This window comes from Phyllobates terribilis, unplaced genomic scaffold, assembly GCF_046119375.1.
Source record: "Phyllobates terribilis strain yellow unplaced genomic scaffold, ASM4611937v1 Scaffold_82__1_contigs__length_6685932, whole genome shotgun sequence".
In the NCBI taxonomy this organism is placed as follows: Eukaryota; Metazoa; Chordata; class Amphibia; order Anura; family Dendrobatidae; genus Phyllobates; species Phyllobates terribilis.
In genome coordinates this window covers 1,146,297-1,169,480 of record NW_027362842.1, presented here as the reverse complement: position 1 = coordinate 1,169,480, position 23,184 = coordinate 1,146,297, and positions in this window count along the sequence as shown.

Genomic DNA, 23,184 nt, shown 5'->3' with positions numbered 1-23,184 from the left:
AATAGGCCACATTTCAGCTTTTAATACAGTATGTTTGTGCTATTATTGTGCTTCAACCAGGAGTCCATGCTTGCATGTTCTGCTGCAATCCAGCCTCTCATGTCAATGTAGCAGAGCTGAAGCCATTCTGGGAACCATGGAAAGGTAAGGATGAGGTTGGTTTATTATTTTACTTTTATTGCAGAAGACATTGGCTTCACCTGGAATGGGCGTGACGGTAAGAAGAGTTTACTTTAGAACATTAAAGAATTGTGTCTTTATTTCAATTAAAGAACTTTATTCTGGGTGTTTTTTTTTTTTTTTAAACTTTCACTATGGGGTTAGTATTGGGGGTGTCTTATAGACGCCTCTAAATTACTAACCTGGGCTTCCTAAGCTGGCATTATAAGCTGACATCAACCCCAACCCTATTACCCCACTGCCACCGCTAGTGGGAAGAGCGAGGCTAAGTGCCAGAATTGACGCATCCTATGGATGCGCCATTTCTGGGGCGGCTGACGGCTGGTGTTTCTAGCCTAGGAGGGGGCCAATATTCATGGCACCCTTCCTGGGCTATTAATATCAGCCCCCAGTTGTCTGCCTAGCCTTTGCTAGCTATTAAATAGGGGGGACCCCACATCATTTTTTTTTGGGGTCCCCTGTTTTAATAGTAAAGGCTAGGTATTCAGCTGGGGGCTGATATTAGTAGCCTGGGAAGCTCAATGGATATTACCCCCTTCCCAGGCTTCAAACATCTGCCCCAGCCATATGCTAAACCTAAAATTAAGATTAAAATTATGGGAAATCCCACACCAATTTTTTTTAATAAATCCTTTATTTTAACACTAAATGACAAGTACAGTAACCAACACTGTCACTGTACTTATTATATATGTGACTGACATGTTTCTATTAGTGTTGAGCGAGCATGCTCGACACTGCTCGGTACTCACCCGAGCATCTCACTACTCGGGATGTTCGACGAGCACCGAGCATTTTCAGGTTACTCGGGCGGGAACTCAGGTCAGGGAGCCAATGAACATGCAGGGATTGCCAGCCAGTCACTGTAATGCCACGGCCATGTTGGTTGTGGGCATTACAGTGATTGGCTGGCCGCACAGATTCACCTCGGGTATTTAAAAACGGGCGCCGCCATCTTGGACACAGTCGCTCCGGATCAGACAGTGCAGGGAGAGTGCTGCTGAGCTAGGGAGAGATTTATACTGCAAAATAGGAAGTGTAGGGTCTCTAAAGCCTGCAAAATCAAACAAACAGTCCTTCCGAGGACTAATATCCATCCCAAATTGACAAGGACTTGCACGGGGATAGGTGCAAGTCTGCATCTTCTGATTACTGTTGAGCCACCCCTGTAGTGTTCGAGTTCGGTTTGGTTCGTCGTACACCCGTATGGTCGCCGAACTGTTCATCGAACTGTTCGTCGAACACCTTCGAACACCGTTAAGACCAATGGCAGGCAAACAAAAACACATAGAAACACATAGAAAACACATAGTAAACACTTCAAAGGTGTCCAAAAGCTGACAAACAGCTCAGAAGACTCAACTAACACATGGAAAATTGACAAGTACATATAGTCATGCGAAAAGAAAAGGGGTGGAGGAGTAAAAGGAGGGGGAGACACAGATATAGGCATGTCATGCCCTTCTAAAACCAAAAAAGTCCGTTCTTGCCCGTGCGACCTCTGTGCCGCCGGGTTTGTGCCAGAGCTGCGGTGGACCCTGACGGCCAGCCTCCCTCTCCCAATACTGGTGCCTGTCCGCTGGTGGGTCGAGCGAGCCCCCCTGCGGTGGAGGCAGGTCTAATCTTTTTAATTTAAATTGTCTCTCTAATTTGAATGAGTACACTTTAAATCCTTTTACAAGGATCTATTGGAGGGCAAGTCTCATGCCAGCAGCCGCGGTAATTCCAGCTCCAGTAGCATCCACTAAAGCTGCTGCAGTTAAAAAGCTTTTATAAGGATCGAGATTGGCGGTCCACCGCAAGGCGTCCTACCACCAGTCCCAGCCCCTGTGCCTTGGGGTGCCTCCCCGATGCTCTTCACTGAGTGTCCCGGGGGCCTGAACCATTTCCTTTGAAAAAATTAAGTGTCCAAACTACAGGTGGTGTAGCTTGCTTAACAGCCGGGATAATCCGCTGACTAGCAGACACTGCTACTAGGCACAAAGTATTTCCTGGGCTAGATGCAGTTAAAAATTTGTAATTAGATACTCTCATTGGATGCTGAGAAAGCATTCCATAGGGTCTCCTGGCACGCCATATATTATTCTCTTAAAAAGCTTGGGGTAGGGGTCTAGGGGACCCTTTTATAGGCAAAATCACGGTCCTGTATCGCAATACATCACCTAGGCTGAAGAAAAATGGAACATTTTCATCACCTTTAATAATCACCAATGGGACAAAGCAGGGATGTCCTCTGCCCCCTCTCTTATAAATCCTAGCGACGGAGCACCTGCTCTCATCAATTCGCCATAACCCCAATATTAGGTGGATTGAGGTGGGAGGCACCGAGTACAAGTGCTCTGCATTTGCTGCTGATGTCCTAGTATATACAGTTATATGAAAAAGTTTGGGCACCCCTATTAATCTTAAGCTTAATGTTTTTTAAAAATTGGTGTTTTTGCAACAGCTATTTCAGTTTGATATATGTAATAACTGTTGGACACAGTAATGTTTCTGCCTTGAAATGAGGTTTATTGTACTAACAGAAAATGTGCAATCTGCATTCAAACAAAATTTGACAGGTACATAAGTATGGGCACCTCACCAGAAAAGTGACATTAATATTTAGTAGATCCTCCTTTTGCAAAAATAACAGCCTCTAGTCGCTTCCTGTAGCTTTTAATGAGTTCCTGGATCCTGGATGAAGGTATTTCTGACCATTCCTCTTTACAAAACAATTCCAGTTCAGTTAAGTTTGATGGTCGCTGAGCATGGACAGCCCTCTTCAAATGATCCCACAGATGTTCAATGATATTCAGGTCTGGGGACTGGGATGGCCATTCCAGAACATTGTAATTGTTCCTCTGCATGAATGCCTGAGTAGATTTGGAGCGGTGTTTTGGATCATTGTCTTGCTGAAAGATCCATCCCCTGCGTAACTTCAACTTTATCACTGATTCTTGAACATTATTGTCAAGAATCTGCTGATACTGAGTGGAATCCATGCGTCCCTCAACTTTAACTAGATTCCCGGTGCCGGCATTGGCCACACAGCCCCAAAGCATGATGGAACCTCCACCAAATTTTACTGTGGGTAGCAAGTGTATTTCTTGGAATGCTGTGGTTTTTTGCCGCCATGCATAACGCCTTTTTGTATGACCAAACAACTCAATCTTGATTTCATCAGTCCACAGGACCTTCTTTCAAAAAGAAATTGGCTTCTCCAAATGTGCTTTTGCATACCTCAGCCGACTCTGTTTGTGGCATGCTTGCAGAAACGGCTTCTTTCGCATCACTCTCCCATACAGCTTCTCCTTGTGCAAAGTGCGTTGTATAGTTGACCGATGCACAGTGACACCATCTGCAGCAAGTTGATGATGCAGCTCTCTGGAGGTGGTCTGAGGATTGTCCTTGACTGATCTCACCATTCTTCTCCTCTGCCTTTCTGATGTTTTTCTTGGCCTGCCACTTCTGGCCTTAACAAGAACTGTCCCTGTGTTTTTCCATTTCCTTACTATGTTCCTCACAGTGGAAACTGACAGGTTAAATCTCTGAGACAGCTTTTTGTATCCTTCCCCTGAACAACTATGTTGAATAATCTTTGTTTTAAGATCATTTGACAGTTGTTTTGAGGAGCCCATGATGCCACTCTTCAGAGGAGATTCAAACAGGAGAACAACTTGCAAGTGGCCACTTTAAGTAGCTTTTCTCATGATTGCATACACCTGGCTATGAAGTTCAAAGCTCAATGAGGTTACAAAACCAAAAAAAGTGCTTTAGTACGTCAGTAAAAAGTAGGTAGGAGTATTTAAAACAAGAAAATGATAAGGGTGCCCATACTTATGCACCTGTCAAATTTTGTTTGAATGCAGATTGCACATTTTCTGTTAGTGCAATAAACCTCATTCAAGGCAGAAACATTACTGTGTCCAACAGTTATTACATATATCAAACTGAAATAGCTGTTGCAAAAACACCAATTTTTAAAAAACATTAAGCTTAAGATTAATAGGGGTGCCCAAACTTTTTCATATAACTGTATCACTCAATCAGATATATCCATCCCTGCTGTTATGGCTGAAATAGATCACTTTGTTACATGGTCAAATTTTAAAATCAATGCAGCGAAGTCTGAGGCCCTCGATGTCTCCCTCCCCAAATCCATACAGGATTCCATCCAGTCCAACTTTCCCTTTGCTTGGCCCTCACAGGGTATCAAATACTTAGGAATTCGTATTCATAGAGCCCTCTCCCATCTATGTTATCTTAATTTTGGGCCCTTTATTGAACAAGTCCATACAGACCATGGTTGGCAAGTTAGAACTGTAAGATTCACTACGTGAACCACTGGTGTTTTGTGGAAAAGCACATGTACACTGTGTTCCAAATTATTATGCAAAAAGTGTTTAGGAATGATAAGGTAAGAATTTTTTTGTTTGTCAGTTAAACTCATTGATGGTGATGTGTGTCAGGGCTCTTTATATTACTGTAAGCAATTGCAGACACCTGTGCTAATTAGTTTGGCAGGTGTGTCCAATGAAAGGCAAGACTACTTAAGAAGGCTGTCCCACATTATTAAGCAGCCTACATTTTCTGCCAAAATGGGAAAGAAAAAGGATGTGTCGGCTGCTGAGAAGCAACAAATTGTGGAATGTTTAGGTCAAGGCATGACTACAATCAACATTGCCAAGACACTTTATCCTGATCATCGCACAATCAAGAAGTATGTAGCTGATTCACAGTACACACGTGTGCATGCTGATAAGGGAAAATTGAGGACTCTTTGCTACAGGCAACTACGTCAGGTTAAAAGAGCAGCGGCAAAAAAGCCTTGTCATAGCAGCAGACAAGTTTTTGAAGCTGCTGGTGCCTCCAACGTCCCCCGAACAACAAGATGCAGAGTCCTTCAGAGGTTTGCAGCTGTGCGTAAGCCATCCTGTTGACCTCCTCTATCCACTGTACACAAGCAGAAACAGCTCCAGTGTGCCAAACAATACATGAAGACTGACTTCAAAACTGTTTTTTTCACCAATGAGTGCCGTACAACGCTCGATGGTCCAGATGGATGGAGTGGAGGATAGCTGGTTGATGGACACCCCATGCAAACACGGCTACGGTGCCAACAAGGAGGAGGTGGAGTAATGTTTTGGGCTGGAATCATGGGGAGAGAGATTGTCGGCCCCTTTAGGATCCCTGAACGGGTAAAGATGAACTCCATAATGTATGTGGAGTTTCTCAAATAGCACTTCCTGTCATGGTTCAAGAAGAAGAACCGTGTATTCCGCAGCAAGATCATTTTCATGCATGATAATGCACCTTCTCATGCTGCACATAACACATCTGCATCTCTGGCTGAAATGGGCATAAAAGGGAACAAACTTATGGTGTGACCCCCATGCTCCCCTGACCTCAACCCCATTGAGAACCTCTGGAGCATCATCAAAAGGAGTGTCTATGATGGCGGGAGACAGTTCACATCTAAGCAACAGCTCTGGGAGGGTATTCTGTCCTCATGCAAAACAATTTAAGCAGAAACCATCCAAAAGCTGACAAATTCAATCGACGAGAGAGCTCAGAAGCTCCTTTTGAACAAGGGGTCCTATGTGCAAATGTAACATCACCTAGAATAAAGTTTTGAGTTGAAAACTGTTTGATTTCAGTTTCTAATAACCTGCTAATGCTTATAATTTCAAAAATGACCATTTTTTTGTTCTTTATTAAAATGAAAAGGTTGATCGAAGAGTGTGGGGGATCTAAGAAGTGTGGCAACCCAGTAGTCAGGATTATTTTGAATTCTGACAATCTGACGGTTAAGTTGCAGGTAGTGCAGCAAGAAGGAACTCATGTGTCTTACGCATCTAGGAGCCCCAAAATTATTTTCCAGGCTAGATGGAGCTAAAAATTATTATTAATTTGAAAGCTGGTGGAGCTTAGTATAGATGGCCTAATAGAATCAGTACTGCAAACTGCTACAAGGCCCAAATTATTTTCCAGCCAAGATACAGATAAACATGATTAGTAATTTTAAATCTGGTGGAGTTTAGTATAGATGGCCTAATAGAATCAGTACTGAAAACTGCTACAAGGCCCAAATTATTTTCCAGCCAAGATACAGAAAAACATGATTAGTAATTTTAAATCTGGTGGAGTTTAGTATAGATGGCCTAATAGAATCAGTACTGCAAACTGCTACAAGGCCCAAATTATTTTCCAGCCAAGATACAGATAAACATGATTAGTAATTTTAAATCTGGTGGAGTTTAGTATAGATGGCCTAATAGAATCAGTACTGCACACTGCTACAAGGCCCAAATTATTTTCCAGCCAAGATACAGATAAACATGATTAGTAATTTGAAATCTTAAAACGGTTTTGTGAGGTGATTTTAACAAATCATCAAGCTTTTACTCTCCCCAGGATGACACAGGGGTAGAAAAGTCCTTTCAGATCCATGATTTGTTCATCTTTATGAACGTGAGTCTGTCTACATTATCAGTGGAGAGCCGCGTGCGCTTATCTGTCAGAACACCACCAGCAGCGCTGAACACACGTTCAGACAGAACGCTGGCTGCAGGGCATGACAAGATCTCCAAGGCGTAAGTGGCGAGTTCTGGCCATTTATCCAGATTGGAAGCCCAAAAAGAGCAAGGGTCCAGCGACACAGTCATGACTTCAATGTTTACTTGGAGATACTCCTATATCATCGTCTCTAGGCGTTGACTATGTGTCAGACTTCTTGTCTCCTGTGGTCTTGCAAAGGATGGGCTAAAAAAGTGGTGAAATGATTCCGCAAAATTTATGTTACCAGCAGATACTGTGGTTCTGTTACGGTTTGAGTGCTGAGCACTCTACGGTCCCACGGTTGGCAAGTTGGAACTGTGAGATTCACTACGTGCACCACTGGTGTTTTGTGGAAAAGCACAAGTAAGATTCTGCAACAGTCTCTGCTGATACTCCTGCATGCATGCATCCCTTTCTATGGCAGGAATAATTTCTGCAAATTTACTTTTGTACCGGAGATCTAAGAGTGTGGCAACCCAGTAGTCAAGATTATTTCTAATTCTCACAATTCGAGGGTCATGTTGCAGGTAGTGCAGCAAGAAGGCACTCATGTGTCTTGCGCATCCAGGAGCACCAAGTCCCTGTTGTGTTGGTCGTGAGGTAACAATCATGCTTGCTTCCTCTGCACTCTTCCCCCAACCTCGCACAACAGAAATGTGATCAAGGTCTCCCTCATCTGATGAGTCTTCCATCAGTTTGTCCTCCACTTCTTCCTGGGCTCCTGCACCTTCCTCACTAGTTTGGCTGCTACCATGCGGCCTGGTAAAACCATCTCCCCCACCCTCACATGCCTGCCGCCTTGGTGCTGCCGACCGTCTGGACCTTGCAGAGTTAGCCCTTCCACATACAACTCCTCCTCCTCTACTTCCTCCACCTCCTCTTGTGCCACCACCTGACTCCGAATTCTGTTTTACATGTGCTCCAGCATGTAAATCACCGGAATAGTCATGCTGATAATGGCATCGTCAGCACTAAACATCTTTGTTGCCATTTCAAAACTGTGCAGAAGGGTGCATAGGTCCCTGATCTGAGACCACTCCTGAAGCGTGATTTGCCCCACCTCTGGATCTCGTTGGCCCAGGCAATACGTCAGAACATATTGCACCAGGGCTTGTCGGTGCTGCCACAGTCGCTGCAACATGTGCAGAGTTGAATGCCATCGGGTAGGCACATCGCATTTTAGCCGGTGAAGTGGCAGGCCCAACGATTTCTGTAGAGATGTAAGTCGCTGAGCTGCGGGATGCGAACGGCGGAAATGAGCACACAGAGACCGTGCCCTCTGCAGAAGGCCATTTAGTCCGGGATAGTGGCTAAAAATTACTGGACAACCAGGTTCAACACGTGAGCCATACAAGGCACGTGTGTGACATTGCCCCGGCGAAGGGCCGCACCCAGGTTTGCAGCATTGTCGCACACGGCCTTCCCTGGTTTCAGGTCCAGTGGAGACAACCATTCATGAAACTGGTTCTCCAGAGCTGACCACAACTCCTCAGCCGTGTGACTCACATTTCCTAGACATTTCAATGTAAAAACCGCCTGATGACATTGAGCCCTGCTGCCAGCATACTAAGGAGGTGTGCGGGATCCCTTCTGCGCAGTTAGAAAGCTTGTGGCATGACCAGACAGGCTTTGGGTGCAGGTGGAGGACCGAGAGGAGGTTGAGGAGGCAGAAGCAGTGGAGTAACTTCGAGATAAAGAGGATTGACGAACAACTCATGGGGACGGCAAGACTTGGACAGCAGCCCATTGACATAGAATCATAGAATCATAGAATCATAGAATGGTAGAGTTGGAAGGGACCTCCTGGGTCATCTGGTACAACCCCCTGCTCAAAGCAGGATTCACTAAATCATCTCAGACAGATGTCTGTCCAGCCTCTGTTTGAACACGTCCATTGAAGGGGAACTCACCACCTCTCGTGGCAGCCTGTTCCACTCATTAATCACCCTAACTGTCAAAAAGTTTTTTCTAATATCTAATCTGTGTCTCCTTCCATTTAGTTTCATCCCATTGCTTCTAGTCTTTCCTTGTGCAAATGAGAATAAAGATGATCCTTCTACAATGTGACAGCCCTTGACATATTTATACAGCTATTAAGTCTCCTCTCAGTCTTCTTTTTTGCAAGCTAAACATTCCCAAATCCTGCAACCGTTCCTCATAGGACATGGTTTGTAGACCAGTCACCATTCTGGTCGCTCTTCTCTGAACTTGCTCCAGTTTGTCTATGTCTTTTTTAAAATGTGGTGCCCAAAACTGTACACAGTATTCCAGATGAGGTCTGACCAAAGAGGAGTAAAGACCGATAATGACTTCACGTGATTTAGACTGTATGCTTCTGTTAATACATGACAGAATTGTATTTGCCTTTTTTGCTGCTGCATCACACTGTTGACTCATGTTCAGTCTATGATCTATTAGTATACCTAAGTCTTTTTCATATGTACTGTTGCTTAGCTCTATTCCTCCCATTCTGTATATGCTTTTTTCATTTTTATTGCCCAGATGTAGTACTTTGCATTTTTCCCTGTTAAAAACCATTCTGTTGGTTGCTGCCCACTGCTCCAGTTTATTTAGGTCTTTTTGAATCCTCTCTCTCTCTTCTCTAGTATTAGCTATCCCTCCTAGCTTTGTGTCATCAGCAAATTTAATCAGTTTACCCTCAATTCCTTCATCTAAATCATTGATAAAGATGTTGAACAATACAGGTCCCAGGACGGAGCTCTGTTGTACCCCACTTGAGACATTCATCCAGCTGGATGTGAAGCCATTTACAACCACCTTTTGAGTCCAATCACTAAGCCAGTTATGAATCCACCTAACAGTTGCCTGGTCCATTGCATACTTGGTCATTTTTTCAATAAGGATGGTGTGAGATACTATGTCAAATGCTTTGCTGAAGTCAAGATATACTATATCTACAGCATTTCCCTGATCCACCCAGTCAGTGATTCTGTCATAGAAGGAAATTAAGTTAGTCTGACATGACTTGTTAGTTACAAACCCATGCTGACTCTGGTTAATCACTTCATTCTTATCCATGTACTTACATACATGTTGTTTAATAATTTGTTCAAAGATCTTTCCTGGTATAGAAGTCAGACTCACCGGCCTATAGTTCCCTGGGTCCACCTTCTTCCCCTTTTTGAAGATAGGAACAACATTTGCTCTTCTCCAGTCTTCTGGGACTTCTCCTGTTCTCCAAGAATTTTCAAAGATTATGGAGAGTGGTTCTAAAATTTCTTCTACGATCTCCTTCAGTACTCTGGGGTGTAATTCATCTGGACCTGGAGACTTAAACTCATTTGTCCTGCTATCACCATAGTTACCCAGTGCCCAGTCAGCGACATGTAATGCCCCTGTCCATGCCTACTCGTCCAAATGTCTGTGGTGAAATGCACCCTGTCACACACAGAGTTTCTCAAAGAAGCGGTGATGTTGTGTGCGACATGCTGGTGGAGCGCAGGCACACCTTTCTTTGAGAAGTAGTGCCGACTGGGCATCTGGTACTGGGGCACTGCGATGGACATAAGGTGTCCAAAATCCTCTGTGTCCTGCAGGCGGAAAGGAAGCATTTCTGTAGCCAAGAGCTTGCAGATGGTGAAATTCAACCTCTTAGCTTTCTCATGGCTATGAGGACATGGTATTTTACTTGTCCACTTCTGAGGGACCGAGGGCTGGCTGTTGTGCTTAAACGGGGTTGAGAATGGTGTCCCTGGCAAACTGCCGGTCTGTGAGGAAGATGCAGGCGGACATGTTAGGTTGCCTTGATCCACAGGTGGTGCTATCGATGTCGGACAGCGCTGAACACCAGCTGGTGTTTCCACCTCCAAAGAAAATGATGACCTGCCAATCACGCTGGCTGTTGCGGGCAAAGAGGTGGCAGGTCTGCGTCCCAAAACAGGTGTGGCTGCTGTCCCTCCAGTCACAGAGGATGAAGAGGCCGTGGATGCACAAGATGTGGCAGACGGTGGTTGGCCCGGCCGGCTAGGCCGCATTGTAGCACAGTGAGATTCCCATTGCAACTTATGCTTCATATCCATGTGCCGGTTCATGCATGAAGTACTCAAACTATGTATTTTTTGGCCTCTACTTAGCTTTTGCTGACAAATGTTACAGATAACACGAGTTGGGTCATCCTTATCGATCTGAAAAAATGCCCAGGCTATGCAAGGCTTAGCACCCATGCGACTTGAAGAGCCACCGCGACTTGTGGTGAGAGGCAGAGTTGTGTTTGAGGATGCAGTTGTTGACGTGCTTCCAGTACTTCATCTCTCTCCACGAAGGCGCAACCTGACCTCGTCGTCACTAGCATCCTCCTCCACATCCTCTGCTGACCTCATCGACTGGCTGACTGTGGGTTGACAGTAAGTGGGATCTCCAACCTCATCATCATCACCCTGTGTGTTATCACACCCGTCATCCTCAGAGTTACCCTCTTCCTGCCCTGACATAAAACTCAAGTTGTCGCTCCAATCAGGTATTTGAGTCTCATCATCGTCTTCCTCATTGTCTCCACCAACAGGAGTTACAGTTTGGGAACGAGGGTCTACATTATGGTCAGAACCTTCTGCATCTGGTCCTGGATCCGACTCATAAAGATTCTGGGCATCAGTGCAGATCATTTCCTCATCTGGATTCACAGAATCTCTGGAGCCGACCTCTGATTCCCAGGCTATAGTATGAGTAAACAGCTCTGCAGACTCAACCATCTGTTCTACCCCATACTCAGACGGGCAGCTGGAGACTTGGGAGCTGTGAGGAAGCAAGAGCGATTGGGGTGACACCTCTGAGGACTGGAGTATTTGTGATGTTGAAGTTGAGGTGGAGGAGAGCCCACTTAAATGAGCAATTGATATCCGCTGAAGCACCGGTTGTTTTTGTGCCTCATCTGGAATTTGTAGTGATTGGTGTGGCCATAAGAAAGGGATCTTATCACATTGTCCGCTAAAAGAAGTAGACATCTTAGTTTGGCTTCAAGATGATCTTTCTTCTGCAGATGTTACTGTTGCTTTAACACCAACCCCACTGACACAACCTTTTTTTCCCTTCCCAACACGCCTATTCCCCTTTCCACCAGCAGCAGGCCTTTTTCCACTCATTTTGGTGGTTAACTAATTGACAACTCTGGAGTTGTTTGCACAAAAAAACAATGGATGGGAACTGAGCAGAACTGAGTGGCCAAACTGTGGTATAAGCCCAAAAGTATTGGCTGGGTTAGATGCAGTAAAACAATTTTATTACATACACAGGTGGTGGAGGTTAGTATAGATGGACTAATAGAACAAGTCCCACACACTGCAACAAGCCCAAATATTTTTTCAGAGCTAGATGCAGATAAAAATTATTTTGAATTTGCAACATGGTGGAGGTTAGTATAGATGGTCTAAGAGAACAAGTCCTACACACTGCTACAAGCCCAAATATTTTTTCAGAGCTGGATGCAGATAAAAATTATTTTGAATTTGCAACCTGGTGGAGGTTAGTATAGATGGACTAATAGAACAAGACCCACACACTGCTACAAGCCCAAATATTTTTTCAGAGCTAGATGCAGATAAAAATTATTTTGAATTTGCAACCTGGTGGAGGTTAGTATAAATGGACTAAGACAACAAGTCCCACACACTGCTACAAGCCAAAGCCCAAGTATTTTTTCAGAGCTAGATGTAGATAAAAAATATTTTGAATTTGCAACCTGGTGGAGGTTAGTAAAGATGGACTAATAGAACAAGTCCCACACACTGCTACAAGCCCAAATATTTTTCCAGAGCTAGATGCAGATAAAAATTATTTTGAATTTGCAACCTGGTGGAGGTTAGTATAGATGGACTACTAGAACAAGTCCCACACACTGCTACAAGCCCAAGCCCAAATATTTTTTCAGAGCTAGATGCAGATAACAATTATTTTGAATTTTCAACCTGGTGGAGGTTAGTATAGATGGACTAATACAACTAGTCCCACACACTGCTACAAGCCCAAGCCCAAATATTTTTTCAGAGCTAGATGCAGATAAAAATTATTTTGAATTTGCAACCTGGTGGAGGTTAGTATAGATGGACTTCTAGAACAAGTCCCACACACTGCTACAAGCCCAAGTCCAAATATTTTTTCAGAGCTAGATGCAGATAAAAATTATTTTGAATTTGCAACCTGGTGGAGGTTAGTATAGAAGGACTAATAGAACAAGTCCCACACAATGCTACAAGCCCAAGCCCAAATATTTTTCAGAGCTAGATGCAGATAAAAATTATTTTGAATTTGCAACCTGGTGGAGGTTAGTATAGATGGACTAATAGAACAAGTCCCACACACTGCTACTAGCCCAAGCCCTAATATTTTTTCAGAGCTAGATGCAGATAAAAATTATTTTGAATTTGCAACCTGGTGGAGGTTAATATAGATGAACTAATAGTACAAGTCCCACACACTGCTACAAGCCCAAGCCCAAATATTTTTTCAGAGCTAGATGCAGATAAAAATTATTTTGAATTTGCAACCTTGTGGAGGTTAGTATAGATGGACTAATAGAAGAAGTCCCACACACTGCTACAAGCCCAAGCCCAAATATTTTTTCAGAGCTAGATGCAGATAACAATTATTTTGAATTTGCAACCTGGTGTAGGTTAGTAAAGATGGACTAATTGAACAAGTCCCACACACTGCTACAAGCCCAAGCCCAAATATTTTTTTGGAGCTAGATGCAGATAAAAATTATTTTGAATTTGCAACCTGGTGGAGGTTAGTATAGATGGACTAATAGAACAAGTCCCACACACTGCTACAAGCCCAAGCCCAAATATTTTTTCAGAGCTAGATGCAGATAAAAATTATTTTGAATTTGCAACCTGGTGGAGGTTAGTATAGATGGACTAATAGAACAAGTCCCACACACTGCTACTAGCCCAAGCCCTAATATTTTTTCAGAGCTAGATGCAGATAAAAATTATTTTGAATTTGCAACCTGGTGGAGGTTAATATAGATGAACTAATAGTACAAGTCCCACACACTGCTACAAGCCCAAGCCCAAATATTTTTTCAGAGCTAGATACAGATAAAAATTATTTTGAATTTGCAACCTGGTGGAGGTTAGTATAGATGGACTAATAGAAGAAGTCCCACACACTGCTACAAGCCCAAGCCCAAATATTTTTTCAGAGCTAGATGCAGATAACAATTATTTTGAATTTGCAACCTGGTGTAGGTTAGTAAAGATGGACTAATAGAACAAGTCCCACACACTGCTACAAGCCCAAGCCCAAATATTTTTTTGGAGCTAGATGCAGATAAAAATTATTTTGAATTTGCAACCTGGTGGAGGTTAGTATAGATGGACTAATAGAACAAGTCCCACACACTGCTACAAGCCCAAGCCCAAATATTTTTTCAGAGCTAGATGCAGATAAAAATTATTTTGAATTTGCAACATGGTGGAGGTTAGTATAGATGGACTAATAGAACAAGTCCCACACACTGCTACAAGCCCAAATATTTTTTCAGAGGTAGATGCAGATAGAAATTATTTTGAACTTGCATCCTGGTGGAGGTTAGTATAGATGGACTAATAGAACAAGTCCCACACAATGCTACAAGCCCAAAAATTTTTTCAGAGCTAGATGCAGATAAAAATTATTTTGAATTTGCAACCTGGTGGAGGTTAGTATAGATGGACTAATAGAATGATGCTATGCCCAAAAGGTTTTACTTGGCTAGGTGCAGTAAAATAATTTGTATTCTATACACAGGTGGTGTAGCTTGCAACACAGATAGGCGACTCCACTGACTAACACACATTGCAAGAGGCCAAAAAGGATTTGCTTAGCTAGATTTAGCCAAATGCTGTGAAAAAAACTTGCACAACACTGGCACAGACCTGCCTGGCAAAAAGTGATAGGAACTGATGTAACCTAGCCCTCAAAAGGACTGCAATTACAACTAGTCTTTACTCCCAACCTATCTATTTAAGAGCACAGACCTGCCTGATAAAAGTGATAGGAACTGATGTTACCTAGCCCTCAAAGGACTGCAATTACAATTAGTCTTTACTCCCAACCTATCTATTTAAGAGCACAGACCTGCCTGATAAAAGTGATAGGAACTGATGTAACCTAGCCCTCAAAAGGACTGCAATTACAATTAGTCTTTACTCCCAACCTATCTATTTAAGAGCACAGACCTGCCTGATAAAAGTGATAGGAACTGATGTAACCTAGCCCTCAAAAGGACTGCAATTACAATTAGTCTTTACTCCCAACCTATCTATTTAAGAGCACAGACCTGCCTGAAAAAAGTCATAGGAAATGATGTAACCTAGTCCTCAACAGGACTGCAATCACAACTATTCCCTACTCCCAAGGTATCTGTAAATTTTTGCGAAAATTGGCTTGAAATTAACACTCAAAATATAGCGCACACAGCAACAGCGGTGCCGTCTAACACGCAGCTGCAGCAGTGAGAAAATGGTGGCTATGTGGAAAATGGCTGGGTCTTATAGGGCAAGGACATGTTACATACACTGCCAATGACACATGCCCTTGCTTGTGTGAAAAAAAGCAGTTCGCTCCGTGTGTGTGCTGCTGATAGGCTGAAGGATTGCACCTCCCCACTGTAAATGCGGGAAAGAGAAAAAAAATGGAGATCTTCATTATTTATGCAGAGATCCATCCCCTGCCCCTCCCCCCGCCCCGCTGTACACTCAAACTGTGTATTAACATTAATTTTCAGCATTACTGAGAAAAAATCCAGTTATGATTTTGGTGCACGAACAGTTATCGAACATAACCTTGAACAGCCAAATTTTTTTCAAATTGTTCGTGTTCGCCGAACGGCTCGAACACCGCCCTAAACAACTCGAATTTGAGATTGGCGAACAGTTCGAGTCGAACACTGCTCATCTCTACTTCTGATGCGGCAAGGATCACTTCTGATGGGCACACTTTTAGGCAGTGAAATATAAAAAATGCTCCTTGTGAACATAGCCCAAGGTGTGGAGGAGTATTTTTGTTTTTGGTTATTTAGGCTATGTGCCAACGATGCAGAAATGCTCTGGATTTTTCCTGAGCATTTCTGCATCTCCCCTGGCAGAAAAAACGCATGCGGATTGTACATGCATTTTTCCTGCCAGGGACATGCGGATGTGAAGCGTTCTTCACATGCATTTCCGCATGCGGATTGACAAGCACTTTCCAAGCGATTTTAGCATCACTTGGAAAGTGCTTGTCAACTTGGTCACACTATATAAATCCAGGCAAACGGCATGGATTTATATAGTGTGACCTAAAGAAAGGTTAAAATAAAAAAAATAAATCTATACTTACCTTCCGTAGGCCCCCGCAGTCTTGCTTCGCTGCGTCCTGGATGCCGGCAGATCGCGGTATACTGAAGGACCTGCTGATGTCAGCATCGCGTGACCCGTCACATGACTATGATGTCAGCACAGGTCCTTCAGTCCATCGCTAGCTGCCGGCATGGGAGGACGAGCGCAGCGCAGGCCATCAGAAGGTAAGTATAACATTTCTTTTTTATTTTATTCTTTTTTTCACAGGTTCTATGGTACCCGGGTCTGTTGACAGCAGTGACATGGTTGTCAGAAATGCTTCCTGGATCCCTCCATGTCATTTGAGCACTGTCACTATCGTTTTGGGCACTTTTTAGGCTTTCTACAGACTGCCGGGGGTGCCACCGCAAAAATGCTCGGGTCTCCCATAGACTAACATTGGGCTCGTTGCTCGGGATAAGCACCCGAGTATCACGTTGAGCTCGGCCCGAGCTTTGAGCACCCGAGCATTTTAGTGCTTGCTCAACACTACTGGCCACATTTCAACTTTTAATTATTTTGTGCTAATATTGTTCTCCAGCCAGGAGTCCATATTTTAGAATCTAATTTCTTTGTGCTCATAGCGTAGTCCAGAAATCAGGCCACATTTCAACATATAAATCTTTTGTGCTATTATTTTTGCTCTAGCCATGAGTCCACATTTAATGATCCGCACATTCCTCAACCATGAATCTGCAAAAACACTAGTGCACGTGTTAGGAGGGCGGTTGCAGACAACTTTATTATAATGGAATGCAACCGACCCCGGGGTCCGCGATGCAGCTTGGTGGGCTGCTGCTGAACACTTTCTGGGTGAAAAGGAAAGCAACCAACTTAAATGATAAACCCTTCCGTGTTACTGCACACAGAAATGGGTATAGCGGTTCGCTCTATCTCCGTTGACTGCACGGGAGATGCGTGACCGGGGAAGTAGCTGTAGCCCTGTTAACTACACAGGGACTACACTGGCAGTGCTAGGATGCTTGTGTGACTACGCCAACGGGTACACGTGCCTCCAGCCGGCGTGCTACCGGACTGAAGGGTATTACTCCACGTCGCTGACAGGCGATAGCCGTGGACAGGACGTCTGCAGGCTGCTCGGGTTGTTAGGTGACCCCTTTGGCAGAGCCAGACTGCAAGACGGAGATTCCTGCCTATTTCCACTACATCTGCCTATGGGAACTACGAGGAACACAGTTGTCCACACATCAGCATCACTGCTCAATGATCAGAGTGCGCCGCCATGTTTGTGGGCGGGTCTTTTAAAGACTAAACCCTGCCCACCTTCGCACTATTGGTGGCGTCACCTGCGACTAATCAGGCGGTGCCAGGTCACCGGATCAGGTGGTTGCCAAACCACTAATCACGGTCCGCCAGGTCACGGACATGCTCAGTGCGAAGAATCCTGGACTTAGGCTCCAACAGCCCTGTCTCTCTCTGCAACCTATGCTTAACGTTGCTAGGCACAAATACCCATGAGACAATCTGTACATCTCGTGGACTAGCTAGGCGTTGGGGCTGACGACGATGCTGTGCAGCATCAGCCCCAGCTGGACCGTAATGGGAGACCACAGAAGGTTCTGGACCCATTTCAAATCCAGCAACAGCTCGACGCCTAACAGCACGCTCTCATCATCTCCAGCCTTGACTACTGCAACCTCCTGCTCTGTGGCCTCCCTTCCAACATTCTCGCACCCCTCCAATTCATCGTAAACTCTGCTGCCCGACTAATCCACCTGTACCCCCTCTATTCCCCTGCCTCTCCTCTCTGTCAATCTCTTCACTAGCTTCCCATTGCTCAGAGACTCCAGTTCAAAACCCTAACTATGACATACAAAGCCATTCACAACCTATCTCCTCCATATATCTCTGATCTAGTCTCCCGTTACATACCCGCATGCAACCTCCGATCCTCACAAGATCTCCTTCTCTAATCCCTCTTATCTCCTCCTCCCACAATCACATACAAGATTTCTCCCGTGCTTCCCCCCTACTCTGGAACTCTCTACCCCAACACATCAGACTCTCGTCGACTGTGGAAACTTTCAAAAGAAACCTGAAGACCCACCTCTTCCGACAAGCCTACAACCTGCAGTAAACACCGCTGTATGACCAGCTCTACCCTCACCTATCCCTTATAGATTGTGAGCCCTCGCGGGCAGGGTCCTTGCTCCTCCTGTAAAAGTCGCTGTCACATTGTGTTCAAGAGTATTCTAATTGTTTTTGTATGTATACCCCTTTTTCACATGTAAAGTGCCAAGGAATAAATGGCGCTATAAAAATAAATAATAATAATAATAATAATAATTCAATTCTTTCGGTTTAAACCGTGTTCCAGAAACCAAGACACATTTCAGCTTTTAATTCTTTTGTGCTAATATTGTACTCCAGCAAGTAGTCCACATTTCAGAATCTAAATTCTGTGTGCTAATAGCGTGGTCCTCAAACCAGACCACATTTCAGCTTTTAATACGTTTGTGCTATTATTGTGCTCCAACCAGGAGTCCACATTTCAAAATCTAAATTATTTGTGCTAATTGCTTGGTCTTGAAACAAGGCCACATTTCAGCATAACATTCTTTTTTGCTAATATTACTGCTCGAGCCTGGAGTCCACATGTAATAATCTAAATTCTTTCGGTTTAAACCGTGTTTCAGAAACCTGGCCACACTTCAGCATTTAATTCTTTTGTGCTAATATTGTTCTCCAGCCAGGAGTCCACATTTCAGAATCTAAATTATTTGTCCTATTAGCTGGTCCTGAAACATGGCCACATTTCAGCAAATAAATCTTTTGTGCTAACATTTTTGCTCCAGCCAGGAGTCCACAGTTCAAAATCTATGTTCTTTGTGCGTATAGTGTTGTCCTGTAACAAGACCACATTTCAGCTTTAATTATTTGTGTGCTAATATTGTGCTCCAGACCGCAGTTCACATTGCAGAATCAAAATTCATTGTCCTCATAGCATAGTCCAGTAATCAGGCCACATTTCAACATGTAAATCTTTTGTGCTAATATTTTTGCTCCAGTGAGGGCCCCACATTTCTGAATCAAAATTATATGTACTAATAGCGTGGTCCATAAGCCAGGCCACATTTGAACATATAATTTTTTTGTGCTACTACTGAAATAAAGCTAGGAGTCCACATTTCAGAATCTAAATTTCATGTGCTATTAGCGTGGCCCATAAACCAGGCCACATTTCAACTTTTAAATCCTTTGTGCTAAAATTGTGCTCCAGCCAGAAGTACACATTTCAGAATCTAAATCATTTGTGCTAATAGCATAGTCCTGAAATCAGGCAACATTTCAGCTTTTAATACTTTTGTGCTAATATTGTGCTCCAGGAGAGGAGTTCACATTTCAGAATCTAAATTCTTTCAGCTAATAGCTTGGTACTGAAACAAGGCCACATTTCAGCTTTTAATTCTTTTGTGCTAATATTGTGCTCCAACTTGGAGTACACATTTAATAATCTAATTTTTTTCTGTTATTATCGTGGTCCTGAAACCAGCTCAAATTTTAGCTTATAAATCTTTTGTGCTAATATTGTACTGAAGCTGGGAGTCCACATTTCAGAATCTAAATTCTTTGTTATAATAGCCTGGTCCTGAAACCAGGCCACATTTCTGCTTTTAATTCTTTTGTGCTAAAATTGTGCTCCAGCCAGGAGTATACATTTCAGAACCTTAATTATTTGTGCTAATAGCATGGTCCTAAAACCAGGCCACAATTCAGCATATAAATCTTTTGTGCTAATATTGTACTAAGACCAGTAGTACATATTTCAGAATCTAAATAATTAGCTCTCATAGCGTGGTCCATAAACCGAGGCAACATTTCAACATATAAATCCTTTGTGCAAATATTTCTGCTCTAGCCATAAGTCCACATTTTAAAATCTAAATTATTTGTGCTAATAGTGTGGTCCTGAAAAGAGGCCACATTTCAGGTTTTAATTCTTTTGTGCTAATAATGTGCTCCAGCTAGGAGTCCACATTTCAGAATCTAAATTCTTTGTGCTGATAGTCTGGTAATGAAACCAGGCCGCATTTCAGTTTTTAATTCTTTTGTGTTCATTTTGGCTCCAGTCTGGAGTACACATTTCAGAATCTAAATTCATTGTGTTATTAGCTTGGTCCTGAAACAAGGCCACATTTTAACTTTTAATTCTTTTATGCTAATATTGTGCTCCAGCCAGGAGTCCATATTTCAGAACCTAAATTCTTTGTGATAATAGCCTGTTGCTGAAACCAGGCCACATTTCAGATTTTAATTCTGTTGTGCTAGAATTGTGCTCCAGCCAGGAGTCAATATTTCAGAATCTAAATTATTTGTGCTATAAGCTTGGTCCTGAAACCAAGCCACATTTGAAAATATAAATCTTTTGTGCTAATATTGTACTAAGTTCAGAAGTCCATATTTCAGAATCTAAATTATTTGTGCACATAGCGTGGTCCAGAAACCAAAGTCACATTTCAACATATAAATCTTTTGTTCTAATATCTTTACTCTAGCTAGGAGTCCACATTTAAAAATGTAATTCTTTGTGCTAATAGGGTGATCATGAAAATAAGCCACATTTCAGTTTTAATACGTTTGTGCTATTATTGTGCTCCAACCAGGAGTCCATATTTCAGAATCTAATTTCACTGTGCTAATAGTATGGTCCTGAAACACGCCACATTTGAACATGCAAATCTTTTGTTCTAATATTATACTAAAGCCAGCAGTTCACATTTCAGAATCTAAATTCATTGTGCTATTAGCTTGGTCCTGAAACAAGGCCACATGTCAGCATATAAATCTTTTGTGCTAATATTTTTGCTCTAGCCAGGAGTCCACATTTCAGAATCTAATTTCTTTGTGCTCATAGCATAGTGCAGAAGCCAGGCCATATTTCAACATATAAATCTTTTGTGCTATTATTTTTGCTCTAGCCAGGAGTCCACATTTAATAATATAAACTCTTTCGGTTTAAACCGTGCTCCAGAAACCAAGACACATTTCAGCTTTTATTTCTTTTGTGCTAATATTGCACTCCAGCAAGTAGTCCACATTTCAGAATCTATTTTTTTTTGTGCTAAAAGCGTGGTCCTCAAACTAAGGCTAAATTTCAGCTTTTAATTCTTTTGTGCTAATATTGATCTCCAGCCAGGAGTCAACATTTCAGAATATAAATTATTTGTGCTAATAGTGTGCTCCTGAAATCAGGCCACATTTCAGAATTTAGATCTTTCCTGCTAATATTGGGCTCCAGCCAGGAGGCCACATTTCAGAATCTAAATTAATTGTGCTATGAGCTTGGTGCTGAAACAAGTCCACATTTCAGCATATAAATATTTTCTGTTAATATTTTGCTCTAACCAGGAGGCCACATTTAATAATCGAAATTATTTCAGTTTAAGCCGTGTACCAGAATCCAGGTCACATTTCAGATTTTAATTATTTTGTGCTAATATTGTTCTCCAGCCAGGAGTCCACATTTCAGAATCTAAATTCTTTGTGCTAATAGCTTGGTCCTGAAACAAGGTCACATTTCAGCATAACAATCTTTTCTGTTAATATTTTTGCTCTAGCCAGGAGTCCAAATATAATTATCTAAATTCTTTTGGTTTAAACGGTGTTCCAGAAACCAGGCCACATTTCAGCTTTTAATTCTTTTGTGCTAATATTGTTCTCCAGCCAGGAGTCAACATTTCAGAATCTAATTTCTTTGTGCTCAAAGCGTAGTCCAGAAATCAGGCCACATTTCAACATATAAATCGTTTGTGCTATTATTTTTGCTCTAGCCAGGAGTCCACATTCAATAATCTAAATTCTTTTGGTTTAAACCATTTTCTAGAAACCAAGCCACATTTCAGTTTTTAATTCTTTTGTGCTACTCTTGCACTCTAGCAAAGAGTCCACATTTCAGAATCTAAATTCTTTGTGCTAATAGCGTGGTCCTCAAACCAGGCCACATTTCAGCTTTTAATTATTTTGTGCTAGTATTGATGTCCAGCCAGGAGTTAACATTTCAGAATATAAATTCTTTGTGCTTATAGTCTGCTCCTGAAACCAGGCCACATTTCAGTATTTAGATCTTTCATGCTAATATTGTACTCCAGCCAGGAGTCCACAATTCATAATCTTAATTCATTGTGCTATTAGCTTTGTACTGAAGCAAGTCCGTATTTCAGCATATAAATATTTTGTGTTAATATTTTGCTCTAGCCCGGAGTCCACATTTAATAATCGAAATTATTTCAGTTTAAACCGTGTACCAGAATCCAGGCCACATTTTAGCTTTTAATTATTTTGTGCTAATATTGTTCTCCAGCCAGGAGTCCACATTTCAGAATCTAAATTATTTGTGCTAATAGCTTAGTCCTGAAACAAGGCCACATTTCAGCATAACAATCTTTTTTGTTAATATTTTTACTCTAGCCAGAAGTCCACATTTAATAATCTAAATTCTTTCATTTTAAACCGTGTTCCAGAAACCTGGCCACATTTCAGCTTTTAATTCTTTTGTGCTAATATTGTTCTTCAGCCAGGAATCGACATTTCAGAATCTAAATTCTTTGTGATAATAGCATGGTCCTGAAACCAGGCCACATTTGAACATATAAATCTTTTGTGCTAATATTGTACTAAGTTCAGTAGTCCATATTTCAGAATCTAAATTATATGTGCTCATAGCGTGGCCCAGAAACCAAGGTCACATTTCAACATAAATCTTTTGAGCTAATATTTTTGGTCTATCCAGGAGTCCACAATTAAAAATTTTAATTCATTGTGCTAAAAGCCTGGTCGTGAAATTAGGCCACATTTCAGCTTTTAATACGTTTGTGCTATTGTTGTGCTCCAAATAGGAGTCCACATTTCAGAATCTAAATTCCTTGTGCTAATAGCTTGGTCCTGAAACAAGGCCACATTTCAGCATAACAATCTTTTTTGCTAATATTTTTGCTCTAGCCTGGAGTCCATATTTAATAATCTAAATTCTGTCGGTTTAAACCGTGTTCCAGAAACCTGGCCACATTTCAGCTTTTAATTCGTTTGTGCTAATATTGCACTCCAGCAAATAGTCCAAATTTCAGAAATTAAATTCTTTGTGCTAATAGTCTGCTCCTGAAACCAGGCCACTTTTCAAGATTTAGAT